General features: G+C 44.3%; 1 protein-coding gene across 1 annotated transcript in view; it reads right to left on the bottom strand.

The window, feature by feature from the left end:
• Nucleotides 1–6,429, bottom strand: part of LNX1 (ligand of numb-protein X 1) — a 127,165-nt gene extending 120,736 nt beyond the window's left edge. The window contains exon 1 of the mRNA XM_074951398.1: nucleotides 6,410–6,429. The gene's annotated coding sequence lies outside the window, so the exon portion shown is untranslated. The remainder of the gene's footprint in view (nucleotides 1–6,409) is intronic.
• Nucleotides 6,430–26,297: the final 19,868 nt, after the last annotated feature.

Genomic DNA, 26,297 nt, shown 5'->3' with positions numbered 1-26,297 from the left:
TCCTGTTGGTTTTTCGTAAATCAAACACTACTACTCCCAGTACACAATACTGGATACAGCAACACTATTGTAGTGTGCTGTGATTGACTCCCATTTCAAACATAAAAGCATTCGGCAGCATTTACCCTAGCTGAGGTCTGTAGCGTGTGAAGCCCACATACACAAACTAGGAGTTTTCAAAGGTGCAAATTCAAGTTAGGATTTTGTGGTCCAGAACAGGCAAATTAATCCTCAATACTTCAAAGAGATGCATCAGTGCAGAATGTTACACCCTAACGGCATCCCAATTAAGCCAGTGGGGCTTCATGCAAGTGCAAGGGTCTGCACTGATGCATCTGTTTGCAGGATCAAGGCTGTGGACAGGTGTGAGGATCAAGCAGAGAGCGTGGGTAGGAAAGTTATTAGCAGCAGGCTAGGAATGTTGTACCAAGTCAGCTTGTAGAAACGCAAAGGAATAGTGCCCACTCGGTGCCTTATTCTACAGTTTTCACTGAGGCAACATTTCCACCAATTTCAATTGAGATTGTCAGCTCTTTGGGAGACTGTCTTTGCTATGTGTTCTGTACAGCACCTAGCTGATTTGAGGCTCTAAGCAAAGATATAAATAATAATGGGAACTTGGCTTGAGTAAGTAGTAAGGCAGGGAGGGGGAGTGCACTGAAAGATTCTGCAACCTAAGCTCATTTACAGCATGTCACTTACCTATTTCAAACCGTGCTTGAAAGCAGCGTGCCGTGCAACAGCTGAACTGGTCTTTTTCTGACCACACACACTGTAGTGTCCTTTTCCTGGGAAGAAGTGTCTTCCCCTTTCTCCACTTCATTGGTAGTTTAAACATGGAAAAAACCCAAACATACTTACCTATAAGATGGGTAGGGGGAGGAAGGAGGAACAATAACCCGAGATACCTATTGACCTTTCATTAAACACCATCCTCTTAAAAGCATCATTTCCTTCTAAACAGATAGAATGTTTCCAATACACATAGATTTTGTTCAGTTGTCAAGTCCATTTCAAGTAGGATGCTTGGCCACTGAAGCAGTCAATGTTGCTAGCCTAGCTATCTCAGAAAACCTAGGGGAGTACATATCTTTCAATTAATTTTTGTTTTGCTAAGTGAGTTCAAGTAACACATAGGCAGAGCACCATTTCTATGAAAATTAAAAGTTTGCTCTGGCTATTCATTTATGCATAAGGAGTACAGTGCATAAAGGGGGTAGGGGGAGAAAGGGGCCTGAAGATATATATACACACAAAAAAGGCTCTTATTTTAACAACATCCATTGCAAGTTAGAAAACAGTATTAGGTGAACGTATAAATACGTCTCAGTTTGGTTCAGATAAACCCCAAAAGCTCAGATGAACAAGTGCTGCTTTATTCTAAAAGATCTACTTGCAAACCCAAAGGTAAAAAGAAAAAGCCCTTGGTTTGCTGACCTACACTGCATAGTACAAGGCCTATCTGTTTGGTAATGCTTTTGCCGGAGGACTTGTGCCTCTTTGTTTCTTTATGCTGTCTAGCAAAGGCCTAATTTTTTTTTTTTGTTTAAATCTTCTCCTTTACAAATTCAGGCCTTGTCTATTGTAGAAAACTATAACGAGTGGAAATCTAGTTGAATGAAACCAAACACAAAACCTAAAAGAGGGAAACACCCCTGCTCAGCAAGATGTCTCCTCAGCGAATGGATGCTGAGCATCTTTCTCCACCCTGTGATATACTGAATCAGTCTTTTGTATTTATTGGCAGACAGGGTGATCCCCTGTCTGTTACAATGTTCCTTTTTACCTCCAACTGTTTTTGATACTTACAGTTTATCTTAAAGGTTCTCCATTGGCTTTTCTGTTGTTATTGCAATGGCGGACAGTTGAGCGATACATTATGTAACTGGCTAGCCAGGAAGGGGTGACAACTCTCATCTTCTTGAATGGACCATCACTGAGCCCTGGCTCACTTTTACTCCAAGACCATAAGGGCATAATTTTTGATATAGTTACATTATTCCTTAAATATTTCCCATACACACATCTTGCAATGATTGTGAGCATTGGTAAATTGCAAGCTTTCGGTAGAGACCTCACATGCTACCCTTCATGGATAAATACCGGAAGTGATGTATTAGGTGCAGTGAGTTTGTCAGGTCTGAGGCAGGAGTTGTTTGTAAAGAAGAGTGAACGCTTTGTCTGCAGGCATCAATGGTCCTCTGTGCACAGTATTTAACTTAATTAATTTACAAATGAATTTGTGAAGATCAGCCCAAAATTTCAGTGCTCTTTCCCTTCAGGGAACATAAGAACGGCCATAGTGGGACAGACCAAAGGTCCATCTAGCCCAGTATCCTGTCTTCCAATAGTGGCCAATGCCAGGTGCCCCACCGGGAATGAACAGAACAGGTAATCATTAAGTGATCCATCCCCTGTCGCTCATTCCCAGCTTCTGGCAAACAGACGCTAGGGACACCATCCCCATTAGAGCTCATCTCACCATGAACATGCTCTAACACATCAAAAAGGCCTTAAGTAAATTAGACTTCATGACGATTTAAAAAAATTCAAAAACATTCAGATCTTTCTTTGAGGTCTTCTGTGTTTGATGAATTCTGCAGAATTATGCTAATTCTGATATAATTTAATGTGTGGGCTTATATCAGTGACATATGTGCACCTAAAGAATGTGATAGGAGCATTTTAGAAATACATTACAAACGGTAAAAGGCAGGTGCTTAAGCCACGTATGTGACATGTAAATTTCTTTACACAGCTCTGCCAATGAACCTCAGTCGTGGCCTGCAACACACAGTTTTGCTCTCTGAGTCTTAGGCTTCTCTGGAGCAGAGAAAGAAACATCCTGAGTTTTGCAATACCAACAAAGAGAAGCTAGGACTAAGACTCCCAAACTATTTTTTGTACATAACCCAAGACAGGAGATGAACTTAGGTCTCCAGAAGTTTAAGGCTGATGCATTAATCCTACACCTACACTTCCCCTGCTAACTAACTCATGTGTTTGTCATCAGAGCACAACTCTTACTGTGTATTTAAAGAACATGCACTATTTTTAACTGTCAAAGGTTTCAGCAGTAGCAATCATTTAATGGACTATAGAAATGTGTTCCTACTGCTGACAGAATAACTTTACATTAATGTATTACAAGGGAAATTGCCATTTACATTCAGACATTGTGTCATATTCACAATGCTCCTGATAATATAGAAGCTGTTTGCTTTTCATTTGCGGACATGGATCAGAAAATACTGACAATTTTCAAAGCTTGCCTTGAATTTCAATGCCGCCTCCTTGTAATAGCTAACAGTGAACTACTGTTGGAATACACTAGGTCCCTCACACCACACAAAATATGTTGACTTGTCAAGTGTGTGGAGACTGCAAACTCTCTCCCCTCCCAAAAAGTTTAGCAATGGACCATTATTTTTGATTTTGACATCTGAAGAGAGGATGCAAACACCAGGAAGGAAGTTTTCAGAATCTGTATAAAAATACTCTATAATAGACCTTCCAAAGGGAATATTACAACAGGATACAGTAAAGGAAAACAGGGGAAGGATTTGAAGGGGAGAGGCTCACGCTGTAAATGAAAAATACTTCTGCTGTGTTTGGTGTGTTTTGTTTTTTCTCAGAACTACTTTTGCCTAATGAAAAATGTATCATTAGTGTGTTAACTACTTAAAAGAGACTTTGAGCACACTTGTGGAACTCTTAAGTATAGTTAATTTGTACCTTCCTAGTACAAGAAATGTGGAGGTATACTTATAATCAGTGTTGGACTACTCCCTTTAGGCCACCAACATATTGGTGGAAATGGATAGGTTATATCCTGTGTACTAGAATTCAGAAATCTTTGAAGGGATTCCCTCCCATACCCTGAACACTTCTTGAAGAACTAGAAGGAAAAAAAAAAGTAATGTTTCTCAATAAACTGCAGACAAGAAGTCCGGGTCTGGAACTGCTCAATTATATCTGGTCCAAACAAAAATAATCATGAGTTATTGCACTTTGTGGTAGTGATTTGCATAATATGTAACCATATTCCATAGCACAATATGATCTAATTCAATAGCAAAAGTAATGTGGAATATAAAAGTTTAGATTTTGAATTTGTCTAATTCCAAAATCCCAGTATTTATTTAAGCACGGACAATGTGTTCAGTGCTGTACAAGACACAAAAAGCTTACACATCTAAGAGTTAACAAGCTAAGAAACAAAATAGAAAAGATAGGATTGCACAAGGAAACACAGAGAAACTTTGTGTTATACAAACTTTTGTTTGTCTTTGTTCACATCTTGAAAGTATCATGGAAGAAGTGAGTCGTAGGGAAGAACTTGAATATGGAGAGACCGATCGCATGGCAAAGAGGAATAGTGAAACTCCTTATAATTATGGAACGTAGCAGATCACTTTAAATCAAGCTTTTACAGTTATTGGCAAGATCTCAGAAGACAGGATTAGAAATAGAGCTATGCCAAAGGTCCACAGCAGAACTTCCCTAGTTTGTAACTGGCACTCAATTATTGAACCAGTAGGTTTTTGTCTGAACTTTTTTTCAGGCTCAAAAATGTTGTGTCAAAATTGGAATTGACATTTGTTGATTTACATGGAGAAATGCAGATTTGTTGAGGCTCAGGTCTTGTTGGTTTGAACTGAGTTTACAGTGAATGGTTAGATGCAGTAAATTATATGGTAGGTATTAGAGGTATGATTAGCAGGAAGCATGTGATCTGAAGGGGTCAACCACAATGCAAATCATGGGTATGCCTTCACAGAATGGGGCTAAGTCCCACTGAACTCTAAGTCTGCGATACAAAAGCAGTGACAGTACACAGTCCTAATGAGAAGCTCTGTTAACCGTGCAAAGCTAAAGAGCCTGCATGTAACAAAAGATACATCCAGGAAAAGAAACACTGGGAGGACAACGTTAAATTTTCCAGCTGTAGAGCAAATTCAGTTGTCTCTTTTCTTTTAATGAAAGGTCCAGAAGAGGATATCACATCCTTTCTAATTACTTTTATATTTCTGAAGTAAGAAAGCAGATCATACAGGATATACAAACTTTATGAACTAATAGTTTTGCCGAATCAATATGTAGCAAATAAATTCTTAATGATCAAAGGATGAAAAAGGTAAGTAAGTGTAACACTGACAGACCCTGGTTGTCAGTGGGCAGGATCAAACCTGGGACCTCTGGAGGTAAATACATGAGCCTCTACTGCATGAGCTAAAAGCCATATGGCACTTAGAGATTAATGAGTCGGCTCCTCAGCCTTAGAATCATAGAATATCAGGGTTGGAAGGGACCTCAGGAGATCATCTAGTCCAACCCCCTGCTCAAAGCACGACCAATCCCCAATTAACTCGTCCAACCAATTTTTGCCCCATATCCCTAAATGACCCCCTCAAGGGTTGAACTCACAACCCCGGGTTTAGCAGGCCACTGCTCAAACCACTGAGCTATCCCTCCCCCACTGAGCTATGCTAAGTGGTCTCGGTGCCACTATGGGGGACAGAACGCCACACCCAGGAGATGTGTGGGTTACATAAGCATATAACTTCCCATTAACACGTCCATGCAATAAACATGAGATTATTAATTTATCCTTTAAGTTGCAGTTCTCCTACAACATGCTGCAATTCCCTGCTAAATCACTAGGTGGCATGGGACAGATGAGAGGGTAGACAAGACTAGACTTCTCTAGTTAGAGAAGGACTTTAAGTAGAGGACTCAAGGACAATAAAGTTATGGTGTTTATTAGAGTTAATCCACTGCCATAGGTCTTCATTTTGACAACCCACTAGATCTCACACACACACACTCTTCCACAAAATCCCTGGGAAACTATACATAAATAATGACAGGTTTCAGAGTAGCAGCTCACGAAAGCTTATGCTCAAATAAATTTGTTAGTCTCTAAGGTGCCACAAGTACTCCTTTTTTTTTTGCGTATACAGAAATAGTTTCAAAGGCAGCATGGTTCCCCTCCAAGGGCTTGAAAATGAAGCCTCTCATAAAAAGAAGAGCTATTCCCTCAAGTGGCATTTCTGCAAAGGCTATTCAGTGCTACAGATGGGTCTACTGTGGCAGACTAGTTTGTATAGCGCAGTGCAATTTGTCATATTTATGAAGACAGGAGCTGGATGGGGAAACAGAAATAGGAGAAGTTGCAAAGAGTGGTCTTGGTCCTTAAGAGATAAAATGCATGAAAGAGGCTATTGATTCTGCTTGTTTGTTCAGTCTTTAAGTGACTGATGGAGGGCCAGACCCATCCATCTTTCCCAGCAGAAACCGAATGGGCATCCCCTTAGGGGACAAGTAGAAATGCAAGCAGAAGACTGAACCTTTAAAACAGCCTAGAATGGAGAGAGAGTTTTGCAAGTCAACTAGTCAAAAAACTTACTCTTCGTATTCTTCCAAAACACTGTCTTGTAGAAGGAGCCGTCTTCTGCAACCTTTCAGATTCCTCTTCTGTGCTAAGGTGGTCTGTCAGCAGCCTGCTAAGAAAGCTCACAGGTCACAAATTATCTTTATACCCAGATGCCAATTTTTAGAACCAGATTACAGGATTCAGAATAAAATAAACTCATCTCTTTTCTTCGCTGAAGATGGAAGGGATGGTTAAAATGCTAAAATAATACCTGCCTCCACTTGTGCTGCTTGGTATTTATTCACACAGTCTGCGAGTAATGACACGCCGACAGTGGTATCTGAAAAAACAAAACAAAAAACAAAGCAGATGTTTTGATACCTGAACCTAATTCTCTACCCACCAAGATTATTGGTCCATTCAAGTAGTTTCATGCACTCTATAGTCCCTTGTCTACATGTGTTTATTAGTTTCCACATACAGAAGGAAACGCATTTTGAAAGAAAAAAAGCTTTGAACTTGGTTGTCCCCTCAGAACACCGCTGACATGCAAAGGGTGCGTGCTACCAGAGAAGAGAGGGAAAGAGCCTTGGTACGTGCACTGCCCAGGGCAAGGTTCTAATCAGAAGGTCTACAGTACTGGACTGTCCTGTGCCTCCTGCCGTGCCTCTGAGCTTGAGCAACAGCCATCCCCTCTGTCTGCCAACTAGCACTAGTTGTTGACAGCAGCATAAACACTAGCTGTCCATGTCTCCCTCAGAATTGCTCATGTACAGACACATTAGGAAGGCCTGCTTCCTAGGGCACTCCTATACACAGTGGAATGTTCCTGCCCTTCCGCTTATTTGCATAGATTGGTGGGGGTCAGGAGCAGCCTAATTTTGACAATTAATTGATCTTCGACTACGAGCGGTAGATATGCCCAATGGCCTGTGATGGGATGTTAGTGGGGTGGGATCTGAGTTACTACAGAGAATTCTTTCCTGGGTGTCTGGCTGGTGAGTCTTGCCCACATGCTCAGGGTTTAGCTGATCGCCATATTTGGGGTCGGGAAGGAATTTTCCTCCCAGGCAGATTGGCAGAGGCCCTGGGTGTTTTTCGCCTTCTTCTGCAGCGTGGGGCATGGGTCACTTGCTGGGGGATTCTCTGCACCTTGAAGTCTTTCTCTTCCCTGCACTGTTTCTCTCTTCCTGTTCGTTTGTTTCTGAAGTTCTTTCTTATAATCCTTCACTTGCATTCAGTTTAGACTGGTGATAGGGGACACATTGTGAATGACACAATGTTCAATTTACATGTGAACAGATTGAGGGATGGACATTTCGCATCTGACAAAGCTGTTTTTCACATTTGCTGGTGACTAATACCTTGATACAGCCTTTAAGAATGTATTTTCAGTTATGTATACATAACGTCTTACATAGTATTTGTACATACATTTCAAAATGGTATAGATGACCAGTGTGACACGGGCTTTCATTTGAGCCCTCACATGACATTATTTGGGTAACCAGAATGTACATCCTAGAATCAGGAGATACCTGTGACGCCCTCTGGATCCAGTGGTGCCGGAACCAAGGGAGCCGGGGGGCCATAGCCCTCCCACTTTTTGAAAATAGACGGGCCTGACCCATTCACTTTTCGCCATGGTGAACCCTGCCCCCTTCCCCTCCTCTTCCCCTGGAGGCCCCACCCCCCCAGCCAGGCCAGCAGCTGGTGGAGCCTGGCCAATTGTGGGAGCCATGCGGAGCCTCCACCTTCCTGCGGTGCAGGGGGCCTGAAAGCAACCCCCAGCCCATGTCCCCGCCCCCCGGCATCTCTGACCAGCCCAGGGTAGGTGGAGGTGGAGGTGGAGGTAGAGTGTCCGCGCCAGCTCCCCACAGCTGCCCACACAGCTCTTACCCCGACTGGGCTCCAGTGGAGGGGCAGGGCCTCAGAGCCACAGCCCGGCCATGTTAAGAGCCATACAGTTAGCTGTGGGGAGCCACAGCAAGGAGCCTCCACCTGCCTGTGGTGCAGGGAGCCCCCCAAGAGCATCCCGCTGCTCATGTCCCCACCCCCGGACCTTCCACGCAAGGGCAGGTGGAAGATCCTTGCTGCGGCTCCCCACAGCTGCCGCAGCAGCTTTTACCATGGCCGGGCTGTGGCTCTGAGGCCTCGCCCCCCAGCCAGAGGAGAGTCGGGGTAAGAGCCGCACAGGCAGCTGGGGAGGAGCCTGGATCCTTCCACATGCCCTGGGTGGTGGACCTAGGGGACAGGGACACAGGCAGGGGGCTGCTTTTGCCCCCCCCCCAGGTGTGTGTGGGGGGGCATACCCCAGCCTCACTCCGGTTTCCAGCTTGGCCGGGGCCTCTGGAGGAAGAGGAGGGGTGGGGGTGGGATCCCGGGAAGATGCAGGGTCTTGGGGGGAAGTGAAGGGGCAGGGCTATGGAGGACAGAGGCCCCCGGCCCCCCCACTTTTGGGAAGGCTCTGCCACATCTATCTAACCCTTGCCAGTTGGCATTAAGAGGTTCTAGGGTCACAGTGGCTTTATAACAAAAAGTTATAGAAATACAAGTCTAACCACTTTTACATAGAAAAACCTCATTAGCAAAGCTAGAGGGTGTGCCAGAGAGGAAGCAAAAGAAGAATAGAACATTCTGTAAAATCATAAGCTATAAACAACTGAAAAACATTGACAATGGGGAATTGAGACAGAGAACAACGAGAAACTAAGACACTAGGATTTTTTTCCTGCACATATTAAAACTTAAGTATGATCTTTGGTAGCAACAGAGTGAATTGCACTATTATAAACAAAATCTATCTGTTCCTTGTAGGAGTAGGTTTTTAAAAGTAGGAAGTGGAGGATATAAAAGTTAAATGGCGTTCTTATGGTTAGTGTCTGATTTTCCACAAATTTAAGCTAAGTGATTCCCTGATTTTGCTTGTTAACTAACTAGATGTTTTGGGAAGCCATATATATTGCAGATTGGATTTACATTCATGATCATTTGATATTGGTGCTAGAACTAGGAGTTCTGGGGGTCCTGCTGCATGCCCTAGCTTGAAGTGGTTTCCATCAGATACAGGGTTTACAGTTTGGTTCAAAGGCTCTCAGCATCTCCACTGTACAAATAGTTCCAGCACCCTTGTCATTTGATGTTGTATGCTACTGTCTCCAGTCACAATTCCTTCCCCTTAACATCTTCCAAATGTTGACTGATATTGTGGCATCTTTATTCCAGATGAAAAGTTAAGTAGACAGCTCCTCTTTAGAGTCAATGACTAATTGCTACAAGGCTAGTTGGGCCAGTACTTCAGATCTTTCCTAATACTACTGTTCCCCACCTTAATTTCTTGTCATGCACACCTATACATTATATTCCTTTGTTAATCTTAGGCTTCCATTTAGAAGGACAAACCACTGTTAATGCATTGCAGGCTGAAGCTTTCTGGTTGGGTTCCAGATAGCATTGAAAAGTAACCTTCAGCCCACTGAAAATAAAAACAAAACAAATCAGGTGTTTTGGAGATGGCATTTTCTGTGCGCCTGAGAAATAAATGTCAATTTGTTCACTTCTCATTTAGGGCCTCATCCAACTCCCACTAAAGTTAATGAAAGTCTTTTTATCAATTTTAATAGGATTTAGATTGGATTCTTGAGAGGCTCTAAATTTGACCTCCATAAAATCCCCAGAATCTAGTAAGGAACCTGGATGCCAAATAACAATTCTTTATTTTTATTTTAAAAAACCATGAAGTCTTCCAGAAATCCACCCCTGAGAAGTTAAACAAACCTCCTCTCTTTCAACCCCAGTAGCAACTCATCTTGTGGAAACTTCCCCAAAACAATATTTTAGCCTGATGTAATTATGCTGCTAAGTCTGCAGCAGCAGCTGCTAACTAATAAGCCTTCTTCCCAGTTAGGAAGCTGAGGTAGATATAAGAAGGTGAAACATCCCATTCCCTGGCATTCCTTTGCTTGGGATGGGAGAAGCGCAGCTCATTCTCATTGTTTCAGGGGTTTGATAGCTGCAGGCTTCTTCATTGACTCTGACGAGGCAAATGAGGCTGAATATGACAAACTGTAGAAACTCTGTCTGAACGTAAAAAGGAAAGCCAGAACATAATGTTCTCTATCTTCAGGTCACTGTATTATGACATCTTCGTTTTTCTTTCTTTCATCTTTACTGGAAGCTCTCAACAATTAGTTCTTTATGCCACTATTATTACCACAGGGCTGTTGGCAGTTTGTCAAGAGAGAGCCAAAGTACTCATTTGAATTACTAAAATAACATGCTCTTTAGAATTCTCTGCCTTCAAGTACAACTAGTTCTACCTCTTACCCTTCTCTGCTGTTGGACTGCACTTTCTCCTGCTGAGTCAGATCTTCTCTGGGCAAAATAGACATTTTTCACTTCACTTCAGTGGATGCATGTCATCAGTCTGTAGAATTTTTGACTCCCAAGGACATAGAAGATGTGGAAGAAAAAGTCTAAAATCTGCTTATTCTACCTTCATTATTTTTGTTCCTGGTTTACAAACACGTTGATGTAACTAGAGAAAGTCTGAATGGAAAGAGGTGCTTTGTTTTACAGATGATCCTTTTGCTTTGCTTATTAATGATTTATTGAGTGATGTATTTAGTTCTTTTTACAGATAGGCATGGTTCTTGGAGATTTTTGTTGAGGAGATGTGATTTAACCATTAATATGTCTCAATGGAGCCATATGAAACACATGAAGAAAAGTAGGAAAAACTGAAAGATTGAGATTTTCCTCTTTCACCATCTGCTGCACCATATATATATGCTTATGTAATTTTTTTCAATGCCTATAATCTCTCTGTTTAGAGTGGTTTAAAGTTCTGTCTTATTTTAAAATAGAAAAGTAAAACCTCTTCATGCTCCATTTGCTGGCCAGCTGGAATGACAATGCCTGTTCCTGCTTATTTAAGAGAATTCAGAGCAGAAGGGGATAGACATCACACAGTTGGTATTCTCCAAGTAAAAGATGTCAATGGGAAACAAGGGAAAGACAGGTTTCAGTGTAGCAGCCATGTTAGTCTGTATTCGCAAAAAGAAAAGGAGTACTTGTGGCACCTTAGAGACTAACCAATTTATTTGAGCATAAGCTTTCGTGAGCTACAGCTCACTTGCTTATGCTCAAATAAATTGGTTAGTCTCTAAGGGAAAGACAGCTTCAAATGGCTTAAAAGCATACAGAGGAGTTATGAATGAGAACTGATTTCAGCCTGACTTCACAAGTCTCCTCTCCAAAGCCAAAATTACTCATTCACTAGCAGTAAGTATCTCTACATAGTATCCAGCAAAAGCAAGTTCTATGACTTTAGAGTGTCATTCTCATCATGGGTGGGAAGTTCCAGTAGGGCCAGAGATTCAAAAACCAAGCTGAAATGTCATTATAATGTAATTATACGATATAATCACAACAGTCATGGAAAAGGAAAGTGCATAGCAGCGGAAAATAGACTGATTGCATTGGAACAACATTTGAGAAAGTAATTCTTCTAGTTTTAAAAAAATATTCTGGTTCTCATTTTTTATGGAGAACCCTGTTGTTCTTTTATTTAAATGGTACACATGAGATTTTGTATCTATTTTTGTGCAGTAGGAGATTCATTTTACTCTCTACACTTACATCAGTTTCCTCGGGTCATTCTCTTTACACTTCTTCCATAATTAAATAATGGATAAGTTTGTTGAAAACTAAATGTTTCTGCCTTTTTCATGATTATCTGCACAACAGTCCCTGAGAAAGTGTCAGTCTCCATAAAAAATGCTTTCTTTGCTCTAATGCTAGCTAATGAACTTAAAATCCTGTCTTTCTGCCGGCTTTAGGGTCTTCTATAGTATCCATCCACTAGAATACCTAAGCACTCCCCAGCTACCTTAACATCAGCATGGCAATGTCCCTAATGGACTTCATGGAGTCATTTGCTCTTCTCCTTTCACTGGTCATAGGAAATTGTGTTTGGGGTAGATGCACAATTTTTCTTTTTTAAATATCCCAGTTATGGCGGTGGAGAGTCTTGCAGTATGCACTAAAATTTTAGACTGCTCTAATCTCTGCTGGGTTTTTTCCCCCACAACTCTATTAACCTCACATTTTGCTTGGGTGTTTATAAACTGCATTGTTAAACCACGCCTATCTGTGTTGGTGGGTTCTGGATGTGAATATGGCAGCTGGGTCCCCCCCATGATGAAAATCAGGACCAGGGTCTTGGACTGGCAGTGGAAGCAGAGTGGGATCCAGTCACGGGACTGGAGCACAGAAGCAATATGCTCCCAGCAGTACATCCTGTTGAGGAGGGCGGGCTGCTGCATTCTGCACAACCTAGGGTCTTTTGACTTGCTTCCACCTTGAGACACAGACACAGCATATTGTGGTATTCCAGTGGGGAAACGAATACATGAATACGCTGGGGCCAGACCTTCATTTGTGAGGTAAGGGGAAAGTTTCCTAGCAAGCTGAACATGGAAACATTTTTCAGCACGGATGGTACCTGTTTATCTAGGATAAGTGAAGAATGAAATAGGACTCTGAAGATCATACCACTTTGAAAAACCTGGGTACATACCTGTACTAGAAGGGGAGGTCAATGTTTCAGTCAGTTATTTCCCTCTCCCTACAGGCATTGCTTTGGTCTTGTCCAGGTTTACATGCAGCCAGCTGTTGTTCTTCCAGGTGCTGACTTCTTGTCGGCATTGGGACATCCCTGTGATGGGAGTGATTGCATTGGTGGAATTTTAGATATATGGGTGGAGATTATAGGCATTCTGCTGGTTGGGGAGCCCATGTTGTCTCATAAGCTTTTTAATAGATTCATCTACACATTGAAGAGGAAGTGGGACAAATTCTATCGTTCTGGGACACAAGAAGTGAGAGCTCTTGTGGAAGAGGCGCAAGTTGCCCTCCACCACCTGAGGCCTTTTTTGAGTAATGATCAAAGCCACTGTACTGCTGCACCATCTACTGCAGCTATGTCATTAAGATGATCAGCCACACCATATGGTCAACGGTTTCAAATGCTGGAGAGATTGAGGAGGATGAGTGCTGTGATAACAGCTTCTATTAGTCTCCATGAGGAGCTCATCTTATAGTGCTACTAGGGCTTTTTTCATACCGTACCCTGCCTAAAGCCCTTACACGCATTCTAATCAACCAATGCCACTTTGAAATATTAAATAATTGGCAATACAGAAGTACTAACTGATTGCAACAATTACTTGTTATGTTAAGAAAAATCAGTTAATAAAGCTTTTAAATTTAGCTAACCAAAAGAAACATGGGGAATTAAAATCTCACTTTAAGTGTTATTTTTCCCCAAAAATCCTTTGATTAGTTTAAAAAACTCCTTTTTTGCATGCCTATGACTATCAAGCTCAGCAAAAGTACCAATCTTCAGCAAAATATTTTGGCTAGATAAAGACAGTTTGCCCTTTGAAAGGAAGTCACCGAGTTCTAAAGGAAAGAACTGATGGAACTTGGGCCACAGCAAAGAAAAAGATTTGAACTAGTGAGAATAGTAACAGACCAAAGGAAAATGTCTAAGGGCAGTCCAAATTGTGGAAAAAAAGAAATTACTTCAGAGGGGAAATAATCTAGAGGACATTTCTCTCTAATTTCTGCAAGAAAAATGCTAACTTTCTGCTACTTGACAAGTGTATTAATTAAAAAATCCAGCATATATTTCTGAGACTAGATAACAGGCTAGAAGCAGTTGGGAAACATGCTTATAATGTTTTGACTTGGGTTCTCTGAATTGGTGCCAAAAGCTGGGTGCATTCCAACCCCTCCCCACCACCAGTTCTCAGAGTCAAAAGTAGTCACAGACGAACCTTTATAATTGTATTTCAATTACTTAAGGCGGGTGTTTAGGTTTGGCCTACTTGTTTATCATATCAGCTTTTAAAAATCTGCCCAGCTTGGCTTTTACGTTAACACCCTATTAAGACAAACGAGGAAGTTTACACTCTGGTGGTAGCATCATCATTTCAGGCTGCCTGGATATAGTATACTGCACAAGGAAGCAGTGCACTGATTTACTTATTGAAGGAGCTACAAATTGGCTTCTAAAAGTTAACACCCAAGGGGGAAGTCATAATTCTGGAGGACATGAAATTGTATCATCATTCCAGTTGACATGGAAGCTCCAGACTCAGGGTATATCTCCTCTGCAATTACAAACCCACAGCTGGCCTGTGCCAGCTGACTCAGGCACACGGGGCTCTGGCTAAGGGCTGTTTAATTGTGGTGTAGACATTTGGGCTCATGCTGGAGCCTGGCCTCTATGATCCTGTGAGGTAGGAGGGTGCCAGATCTTGGGCTGCAGCCTGAGCCCGAACATCTACACTGTAATTGATCAGCCCCTTAGCCCGAGCCCCATGGCATGGGCCAGCCACGTGTGTCTAGTTGTAGCGTAGACATATCCCCAATGACCCCAAACTCCCTGTCTAAAGAAGCATGCTTTAACACTGTGTTTAAACATAGCTTGCAGTAAAACTGGTTCTAACACATGCTGGCAGGTCAAATGGACACAAGTTGTGTTACTCCTGTTTCTAACCCATTTCAGTGGCATTACCCTTGTTTGGCCTTTGTCCAAAAAGTCAGCCAAATTGTGTTAGAAACAGATTTGCAGTGCCTGCATGTGAACAATGTTTCACATGGCTTTGAAATGCCGTCCTTTGGTTAGTGAAAATATGACCACTGAGTTAATGCAGCATAGATTTACCGAGTGAAATTGTCAAGGATTAATTTTGAAGTTGACACCCCATTAAGACGACTGTGGAAATAGACACTTCTAGTGGTGGCTACATAACCCATATACATTTCCAACATACTTTCTTGGTTGTGAGCTAAAGTAGCATCGTTTCAGTCTGCCTAGCTACAGCAGACTTTGAGGCAGCATTGTATTGGCACATTTAGGGAAAATTCTCTTCACAATCAGTGGGGCTAAACGAGACCCAATTACTTTTATAATCAGTAGCTTCCAATTCAGAGGCACCATGCTCGAGGCACTCTCGGCCCTTTACCAAAAAACAACTCAAAATGGTGCCTGATAAGCAGGGCAATTTGCTTGAATACCTCCCAGAGAAGGAGTGTGTGACTGGGTGTGGAAGCAGTACGGTCATTTTGTCCTGGCACACAGACAGATGGCATCAAGACAGCTTTGGGAGGAGTGCTGGCTACACCTTTCTGAAGGTGAAGTAAGTCTTCCAGCTCATGGCATTTCCCCCAGTTCCTATGAGGTACTGTGCCTTAGACAGGCATGTCGTCCCACCCACTTACAGATTTAATCATTTCATTAAGATAATGTTGAAGTAAAAAGAAAACATACAGAGTTTAAGCATAGAAGTTTCTGGTTATCAGGAAATAAGGTACAGATTATCAAGGGGTGCGAAATTTGGTTTAGGAGCGGGTGGCGTAAGGAATACATAATCTGCAATCTCCCCAATTGGGGGTTAAAGTTTAACGGGTCAAAGTACAGACATTGAGCTATTGGGGGTATGTTGTCCATATAATGGCTATGTTCAGGTGTGGAATATAATGAGCGGATACGATGATGAGGATGGATCTACCCTCATTTGGTGGGATTTAATGTTCAGTGAGTTTATATTTCCAGTTCATATGGTCCAATGGAAAAAGTCTCTCAGACCCTTTGCCATAGTTGATGCATGATGTCGTACCGGCTCACACCTCCTGGTACTGTCGGTGGCTGGTGATGTGTTCGATGTAGATGTCCCTGGACCATCGGATGGTGTCCGAGACCACGAGGCCCCGCATGAGCCGTGCGTAGCGTCGACCGATCCCACAAGTCCGCAGCACATGCTCGTTGCATGGGTCCGAAGCGCCCAAGGCTCTGACGATCAGGGCATCCATCTGCACCTCGTAGCCCTTCGCTCTCAGGGTGTTGGACAGGAGGGCGTATTTTTCCAGCTTATGAGCTCGGGATTCGCGGAAGGCCAGGGTCCTGTTCTTGAAGGAGACCGTGATGTCGACGAGGATGATCTTTTTCTGGGCCTCGTCGGTGACTACCACATCAGGTCACAACTGGCTGTCAGTACTGGGGATGGCGCAGTTCACGGCGACCTCCCCCAGGCGTGGTGCGATGGCTTTCACTAGGCGGTTCTGGATGGCATTGTGGTGCAGCTGCCAGGCTCTGGAGTGGGGCTTGCAGCTGCACAGGACATGGGGCAGGGTCTCGTTGGAGTAGGGTCTCGTTCCTGCAACGCTTGTCTCGGTTCCTGTGGTGGACGGCTCTGTTGAGCGGGATGCAGTTGAGCCGGGCGTGGTGGATGAACGACCAGTCGGCAAAACGGGTGAAGCCGCCCCCGGCGAGGAAGTGGTTGCTGGCGTCCCACTTGCTGGTCAGTTCGAAGACTTTACCCTGGTCCAGTTTATGCTTCAGGGTTTCCACATACAGCGAGTGGATGGCCGCCTTCAGGGTCCTCTCCAGCATGCCCCTGGCGCTCGGGGTGACGATGGTGGTGTTGTCGGACCTGATCTGCGGCACCAGGACTCCCAGCTCCTGGCGCTCCTTGCACCACTCCCAGCGGCAGCCGATGTGCTTCCCCAGGCAACGCGTGGCATTGCGAGTGCGGGACCACAGTGAAGTGATGTCGCCACCGTCCTGTCCGAATTCGCCATCCAGGGAACCGCTCAGGAAGCTGGTGGTGTCTTGGTTGGAGGGGGCTCTGCCGATCCACTTCTTCGTTGTGTGATGGAGGGCATTTGTTGCGATGTTCCTTACCATGGCGTCAGGACAGGTCAGCAGGCGGAAGGTGTGGGTGATCACCGCGATGTCACACAGGTCACCCATACGGCGGACATTGGCACCACCATGCCTGTGAGAGATATAGACCAGCTCATTGCTGGCCCTCTGGGGAAGGAACAGCCACTTCTTCACCAGCTGCCGGACGATCTTGTCTGCCTTGTTGAGGGGTACCTTCGCCACGGCAGATCCCCTTAGGACAAACGAGATTCGGGGGATCAGGAAGGTGTTCAGGGCGTTTATCTTCTGCCACGGTGCTAGCAGGGAGGCGTCAATCTTGGCGGCATCCCGCAAGATCTCCTGGATGGTGTCCTCGGGTGTCTGCCGGACACAGAAACCCGTCGGCGTGCCGAGGTGCCGGTACACCTGCCTCTCTGCCAGGGGGATGACGGGCTCGCCCTGGATCTGGAACCCTGTCGTCTGCACCGAGTCCCTTTTGCTGCCGTCGATGTGGAGAGATGCACACTTCTTTGCATTGAAGCGGAGCCCCATCCAATCGGCAGCTCGACTGGTGGCATCTAGCATACGTTGGAGGTTCTCTGGGTCGTCCGTGGTCAGGACCAGGTCATCCGTGTAAGCCAGGACGCTCACCCTCTCACCGTGGAGGTTGAAGCCATCTGCGCCACTGGAGATCACTCGCAGCAACGGCTCCATGGTGAGGTTAAAGATGATGGGGCTGAGGGGACAGCCCTGCTTAACTCTGCTCCGGATCGGGATCTCGGCGGTCTCCCCTTTGACCGAGCGAATGGTGGTGCTGCAGCCCTCATACACCTCTTGGATCACACGGAGGAAGTTCTCTGGCATCCCAAACTCCTGTAGCATGGCAAAGATGCGGTGGTGGGGTATGGACCCAAAGGCGTTAGCCAGGTCGAGCCACGCTACCGTGCACTGCCTCTGCGCCCTTCTGGCCGTTTCGATGGTGGTTTGTTTCTACAAGCTTCCTCTCCCTAGCATGCATAATTTAGCCGACAGCTCTTCCACAGGGTTTCCTGAATCTATTTTGTACCTCTGCATCTTAGAATGTGGTAACAAATGCTTCTTGGTATAAAAGGAAGTCAGCTGCAGTAATAAGAACTGTGCTATGCTAGAAAGTCTCCTATAAGGAGGACATTGTTCAGACAGCCAGGAAGTGGAACTACACAGTAGAAATAAATCCAGACAAGGCAAGCATTTTAAGAAGGTAATCGTCTGTGCATGGAAAAGACTGAGATCACCTGTGAGGAGTCTAGAATCAGAATAAATTTGCAAAGCCATGCATGAGAGGCAGCAGGGACCATATCTTACTCTAAGTTTGTAAAGCAAGATGAAAATTTATGACACTACATTACGAATAATGAGAATATATTTTGCTTACTTCAGATACTGGATGCTGGACAATAATTCTCAACAGAGAAACCTCACTTTACCAACCTGAATAAAAACAATTCACTAAAATGCTATAAGATGCAATCGTCAATACTGGCATCAGACTATGTTGTGCACATTTGGAATTGGATAGAAGGCATCTGTCAAGGCTAATTCCCCACTCTGGCACTTCGAGTGCAGAAGGTGGGGCCCCGCAAGGATTCTAAAAATTAATACTGGCCACTCCAGGCTTGTATTAAACTCCCAAGTTTACTTTTTTTCTCTGACCTTGGATTGGTAAATGTTGCCACCATCCAAGTGCAGAACCCCCTTGAGAACTCAGGAAGGGACACTTGGGAATTCCTTCCTGTGGGGTTCCCTCAAACCCTTTCACCCCCCTCCGGGGAAGAGCTGAGAAAGAAAAGGGGGAAAAAAAGAAAAGGAAATCAGCTGTTGCCACCAGTTAATAAAACAACATATGCACAAACCTCTTAAGACACAAAAATCCAATTCTGTTCTTATAGGTAAACTGTATTAATAAAAAAAATACATCTGGGAACTCAGGCTACTGCTAGATTTTAAAAGAGCAATTGCAAGGATTAAGCACCAAGAATAGCTTTCCTGAGGTCCAATTTAAAGGTTACAAGCAAAACAAAAGCACCTGGGGTTAGCCCAGGGGAAGCCACAAGCCATAAAGAAATAAAAGGGATAAACATAATCGTGTCTTCCTAGATATTTCCTGATCTACTTACATATCTGGGGTTTTAAATGAGTAGTTTCTAGGTATGATACTGATGATTTTTTCATACCTGGCCCAAGCTTCTTACAGCATAGCTGCTGCCCTGTCCACCTCTCCCCAGGAGAACACCAGACAGACCAAAGGGGAGTCTTTTCTCAATTTTAAAAAGCTCTAGCCTTCCCATTAGCTCTTTTGGCTAGGTGCCCACTCACTTCCTTTTACCTATGTATAGCAGTGAGATTTTTTTAACCCTTTACAGGTAGAGCAATTAGAGAACAGCTACTAAGAGCGATTTTATAGCTACTGGCTGGCTGGGTGTCCATAAAAGGGAGCTACCCCCGCCACACCCTTCATTTATCACAGCATCTCTTCAACTGGCAGGCTGCTTAATGTATGCAATATATTAACCATGGTCTTGATTTGCATTGTTTATAACATTATAGTTTTTTGCTAGACTTTGTTATGGACATGGCATGTACTTGTTCTCCTTTGGCTAAGTTTTCCCCACACAGAATGGTTTAATGGGTCTCTGATGTCAATGCAACTTACTGGTGGTTGCAAAAGTGGGTTTTCTTTTGTAGACAAGGAGCCAGTTGTCGCTGGTATTTCTACCACTGTCTCATGTAGATTTCCTGTGACAAGTGTTAGCCCATATGGCAATCACACAAGAGAGCCAGTAGGTGACAGAGGTCTTCCAAGGCAGAGAGGCTGGTTGAAGAGGAGAATAAAGCCTGGTTGACACTTAAAACTTTGGTTGACATAGCTATGGCACTCAGAGGTGTGAAAAATCCATACTCCTCAGCACCACAGCTATGCCAACCTAACTCCCAGCGTAGAGTGCAGTTAGGCCAACAGAAGAATGCTTCCATCAACCTAGCTACTGCTGCTCGAGGAGCTGGAGTCCTACAGTGATGAAAAAACCCTTTCCATCACCGTAGTCTGCCTCTATGCTATGGGATTACAGCAGCATCACAACGGCGCCACAGCTATGTTGTGGTAATGCCCATAGTGCAGACATGGCTTAAGTTGGCAGGAGGCAGAGCAAATAGAAGGCTTGGGGTTAGTGAGGAAAAGTGAAAGGCCACAGAAGGGATATGACCCTTTCCTACACAATTCCTCCTCTATATTTCCATTCATAATGAGACCTGCAGCTCACGTACTGTGCACACTGAGCTAACAATCATCTGCTACCCACCTTAGAGAAGCCACTGACCCTTCTCCAGGTCATGAGGGCACAACCCCCATCTGGCTCTTATCCATATCCAGTAAAGACACAACACCTTCCTTTCCTTCCACCTTCCCTTTCACTATCATCCAGAGTACCAGGTTGATTCCATTCACCCCTTGAAATGGAGACTAGGAAACATGATTGTATTGACAGTACTGCATCCATCGTCCCAACACTGGAGACCCTGACGGTGAGAAACATTCATTTGTAGAAACGATGTGAAAAGTTTCTGAAATTGCTGTAATGTTCATCATCTACATTTGCTACCATTAGGTGGGAAGGGACACTAGGTGCTATGATATGGGGTCAGGGCCAGTGGGTCTGGAACTGTGTGGATCCATCAAGGGAGATCATAAAGCTTTAGAGCAGCGGTGGGCAAACTTTTTGGCCTGAGGGCCACATCTGGGTATGGAAATTGTATGTCACGCCATGAATGCTCAAGAAATTGGGGTTGGGGTGCAGGAGGGGGTGAGGACTCGGGGTGGATCCAGAAATGAGGAGTTCAGGGTGCAGGAGGGGGCTCCGGGCTGGGTCAGGGGGTTGGGGCACAGGAGGGTGTCAGGGGTGCAGGCTCAGAGTGGCGCTTACCTCAAATAGTTCCTGGAAACAGTGGCATGTCTCTCCTCCAGCTCCTATGCGGAGGTGCAGCCAGGCGGCTCTGTGCGCTGCCCCGTCTGCAGGCACTGCCCCTGCAGCTCCCATCAGCCACAGTTCCCGACCAATGGGAGCTGCAGGGATGGTGCTTGGGGCGGGGGCAGAGCATGGAGCCCCCTGGCTGTCCCTAAACATAGAAGCCAGAGCGGGGACATGCTACTGCTTCCGAGAGTCTCGGCACATGAGCACAGAGCGGCTTCCGACCCCAGTCCCTGGCTGAAGCGTGGGAGCAGGGCAAGCCCCAGATCCCAGTCCCCAGCAGGAGCTCGAGGGCTGGATTAAACCAGCTGGAGGGCTGGATGTGGCCCCTGGGCCGTAGTTTGCCCATCCCTGATCTAGAGGCTATTACAGCCCTGAGGCTGCATAAGCAGCTGCAGAGCAGCTCCAAAGCCACTTGATGGTCTGACGTAGAGAAGTCTTTCTATCTTGGCTCCCCACAATTCTCCCTAGCACTCAGCCTGATTTAAACTGCACAGTTTATGTACTTCCATTTTGAGCCATGTAACTGACTAGATCCCTCACAGATGCAGGTGGACTTCTATACGCACTGCTGCCACAGCACTTCTAATAATATTCAACTGCTTCAAAGTGCTGTGAAAGCACTCATTAATCTTCACTAATACCCCTGAGAGGCAAGTATCTGCGAGCAGGCACCTTTCCCAAGCTACTCTCTAGTGCAATCCAAACCCTTCTGGGGGTTTGGTTTTATTAGTGCAGAAATTAACAACAACAAAGCATAAGAGTTGAGCTCAAACTTTCTCCCTGGCTTGGCTGCTCCTAGGGTTACTAGCTTAAAATGTCCAGTCCTTTTCTAGATCTTTCTAGGAGGTCACATCTGCCTCCCTTATATCCAGCTGGTGTTGCTAACTACCTGCCCAGCCTTGTCTACACTAGGGGAAATGGTGTATTTTAGGTGTGTTAGCAAACATGTTTTAATTTCCTGCTGTTTAAGAACATGTTAGAGTCTAGTGCAGACATGTTTTAACACCTTTATAAACATGTTAGCTGCTCATGGTCAGCCCGAGCCTACAATGTTTTTAAAAGTGTTAAAACTGGTCTACATTGTACATTAACCCTTTCTCCACAGGATCAACACCTGCTAACAGGGTAGATTGTTTAAGACAAACACTGTCAGCCTATTATCATTGGGCCTTTATTACATATGGAGAAATAGATATTTTGCCTGATTCTCCAGTGCTTTGCCCCTTCTGTTGCCATTTGCACTTGCACATGGCATGCCAAGTGGGTGTACAAACCTACCATTTTGATCTGGTTGCATTTTATATCCACTTTATACTCAGTGGACCAATTCTCTATTCTCCCAAGATTCATGGGATAAGAGGGTAGGGGGTAAAGGTGACATTAATCCACCTTTGCATCCTGTATCCTTCGCCTTCCCTAAGGCCTATCTGGCTGCGGCAAAAATCAGCACACCCACAAGGGTGCTTTAATTACGCTCAGCTGCAACAGCCCCAAGACGTCATTCTGCTGCTGAGAATAGCTGGAGGGCAGCATAGTGTGCTTTGGTCACATCCCCTCCCCATCCCCTACAGTGAGGGAGATGCCAGAGCTGGCATAAAGCTATTCCAGTAGCTCTACTCAGCCTGTAGAATCTCCTCATGCTGGGCGTATTTCCTGGGGCCATTTCCATTGGCTTTCTAGTTTCTTTATGCTGTCAGAGAAATTTAAAGGAGCCAGACTGCAACTAAGAATCTGGCCCATTTGTAGAAATGCAAATGACTACACAAGGTGTAGGGCAGTGCATAATCAGGCACAGAAAAAGGTTAAATGATTTGCCTAAGGCCACTAAGTGAATGACTGACATAGCTAGGATTATAACTCAGGGGTTCCCCATGCTCAATCCACTACACCATGCTGACTCTTTGCAGGTAAAGATCAAAAGATCCAGAAATAATTGCTTCCTGTTTTGTTCTTTCTTCACCAAGAGATGCAATGTCATCTGGGTGCCTCACATTCAATTTAAAATTTGACAAAGATGATGACATGAGTTACCCAAATGGATGACTCAGGAAGATTACAGATAGATCATGCCTCACTGTGATAATTAAAAAGGCAGAGTAAACAGGAGAGCCTCACACCAGGCCTTGCTGATTGCTCAGCAGACTGTCAGAAGAAGCAAGTTCCTCAAGGACAGGCCCTCTCCGTGGAATGTCCTGCTGCTAGCCTGGGAAAAAAAAAATCAAATCAAGAAACAGGCAGCAAGAATGAGCTAACAGCCATGGAAGGGGAGGAGACACTTGAGCAGAAGGAAACCCCCCAGGTAGAAGCATGCTGTGGGCTCATTTATCTCCTATAAAAATGCATTTCTGTTCCCTTACATTGTAATAGTCATTGCCTACGGCAGGGATTACAGATGTGCCTAATTGCTGAGCAGGGTGTCAGCCAGGACAGCTCTCTGAGTCCTCCCCAGCTGTTGTGCCCCTTGTGGAGCTGGTTGGCACAATCTGGCCCAGCATCTGAACCATGCTGCTTTGGGGATTTCTTGTTTTTAGAGTAACCTTTGGATCTAAAATGTTGTAGACCTAAAACAAAATGATCATCGCTGGTCTATTGGAGCTGGTCCTACAAATCTGCAAGAGCTGCCTGTAGAATCCCAGTCTATCAATAATTCAGTACACTAAAGCTCTCCTATTTCTTCTACTATCTCCAGTGGGACAGGTTCTCATCTTAATTACAGAAGTGTAAATCAGGAGTAATTTCAGTGAACACAATAATCGGGTGTGAGATCAGAACAAGGCCCGCTGCCTCATTTCAGGCTACATTCAACTTATTCATGATTTCCCAGCAAAGCTGCAATTACAGTTAGTACTGTTTGGATAAAATTTCAAGGTTACTTGGAAGTCAACTGCTAAAGTCATTAGGGCTTCCCAGAATAATGACACTTTCCTTAGTATCCTATCAAGGCCTGTCAACAATATGAGCCCTGAGGAGTGTCCCATGTTTGCTCTTTACTGCCCCAATCCTCAAGGCTCTTATGTCATGTCATAATGATTGTCTCCCCAGTTGAGCACAGAGGCCTGTGACTTCCTCCAGAGTCAATCAGCGTTGTTCCTGAAATAACCCCACAGCTGCAGAGTGGCATGTAATCACCGTAAACATGACAGGCAGTGACATCCAAGATGTGGAGCTCATTGCAGGACACAGTTTATTCCCTCATGCTGTCTCATTTCTCCTTCTCTTGCTCCGCATCTCCACTTCCCTTACTTCTATCACACTTTCTTTCTAATGCTGTCTCTGCCCCTCTCCCATCAACTTTCCTCCACACTCCCCCTATATCTCCACCTCTCCTCCCTTCACCAGTGGCTGCTCATGCAGCTCCCTTTCCCATTCCCTAGAGCAGCAGAGTTCTGATCACAGGGAGTGGAGCAGACCCAGCTGCCTGCTCTCATATTGCAGGACATACCAATAATATGTCCAGGAAAAAAGCTGAAAATGGGACATGCTTCCAAAAGCAAGACAATTGAGAGCCCGGGGCTGACTGTGCTGCTTGTCTTGCGCTTTTGGTCCAGAAATGAAGGGCTCCTGTATGTCAGTGCAATTTGCTACTGCTAGATTTAACATATCAGATATTTCCAAAACTATCTTAACATATGTCATTAAGACATTTTCTCCTTCTAGAAGGGGTTGTTTCTCTCACTCTCCAACCACTGACGTGCTTTTGATGCAAAAAATAGATCCTTAATAGACTTTAATCTTGCAAAAAAAACGGAATGATGTGCATGCCATAATATTGTGAAATGTGTTTTCTCTTTATTTTATGGAGTTATAAAAATGCTGACAGCTGTATGAAATTTACTCCGGGGAGGAGATGTTAATTTAAAGTGAAATGCAATGGAAAGTGTTTGATAGCAGTTGCGTTTAATTTATTCTTGAGCTTTCCTGGAATGGCGGGTCATTGCCTGGAATGGCAACCTCCAAACTTCTTAAAGTAAAAGCAAACCATTTGCTTTTAAATTCTTATCCAACTCTGGTTGTGACTGGAGTTAAGACGCTGACACAGTCAAATTGCTCAATGGGCTACCGGAAGGCACTCAGATACTACAGTAATGGGTGCAGTATAAGAACCTATACAGAACAGAACATACTGGCAGCACAGACAGGGGATTTGAAGGAGATATTTGCCATTCAGATGGTTAAAGAGTAAAGCAGGATCTGTCTTTGAAAATTAGTGTTATTCGCAGCCATTCCCACCATCTGATCACCTTCCTAAAGAAAAGGGGCTTGAAACATAGGGCTGGGACCTGAATCAGTAGCAAAGAAAGAAGATATATGGCAACCAGAAGAGATGAACCCAAAGCACAACTCCATTGTGAACACTCCCAGTAGTTAGGGGAAGTCTGGATCCATATCTAAATTCAACTTCAGAGCCAGGCCCTATCTCTACATAGAGCTCAACCAAAACTTTAGATCCAAACATCAGGGCTCATTAAAAAAAATGCAGGGACCCATATGTAGCCCATCCGCAAAGGCCAACATTCTATTTATCACCTTCTCGCCTCAAACAGTTTTATCATGCCTGATTATGGGGAAGGTGGGAGGGCTGGAGGCTTTAGTTCTAGGGGTTATGGCCAGTAGTCAAGGTCACCAGAAACTGGCTTGTGCATTTTTGCCTATGAGCACATTCTCTGCACAAAGCTCTGCCAACATAAAGCAGTTTTCTCTACACCAGCTGGTCCTGGAGAATGAGTAATGAACATCCTACTCTCATTTCAGTCTGTCCATGGTGGGGTCCCAGTGTTGAGGCCTGGCCCCTACCTGTACTGATGATGCTAATCTAGCACTTTTAAGGTTAGCAGGCTCAGAAGTCAACCTACATTTTATATCTGCTTTAAAATTCCGAGGAGGAGAACATTGTTCTTTTCCCTCTGTGTGGCTATTTTACTATGCCCTTATAAAAATCAAAATACCTCCTGAAATGTAAGGAGCAGAAAGAACACCTAGAAGTGACATGAGAGATCTGAGAATTTATATTTATTTATTTCTGTGGTCAAGATGGCAGGAAATACTAAATATTTCTGGTTCCCACTACCATAGTAACTGAGCACTTCACAGTCTTGAATGTACTTATCTTCACAATAGGCGTGTGTGATAGGGAAGTGCTATGAGAAGCAGAGCCACAGAGAGACTAGATGATTTGATTGGAGCCTCACATGAGGGATCA

Source organism: Natator depressus, chromosome 4 (genome assembly GCF_965152275.1).
Source record: "Natator depressus isolate rNatDep1 chromosome 4, rNatDep2.hap1, whole genome shotgun sequence".
In the NCBI taxonomy this organism is placed as follows: Eukaryota; Metazoa; Chordata; order Testudines; family Cheloniidae; genus Natator; species Natator depressus.
The sequence above is the reverse complement of the archived record's forward strand: the minus strand, read 5'-3'. Positions and strand labels throughout refer to the sequence as shown.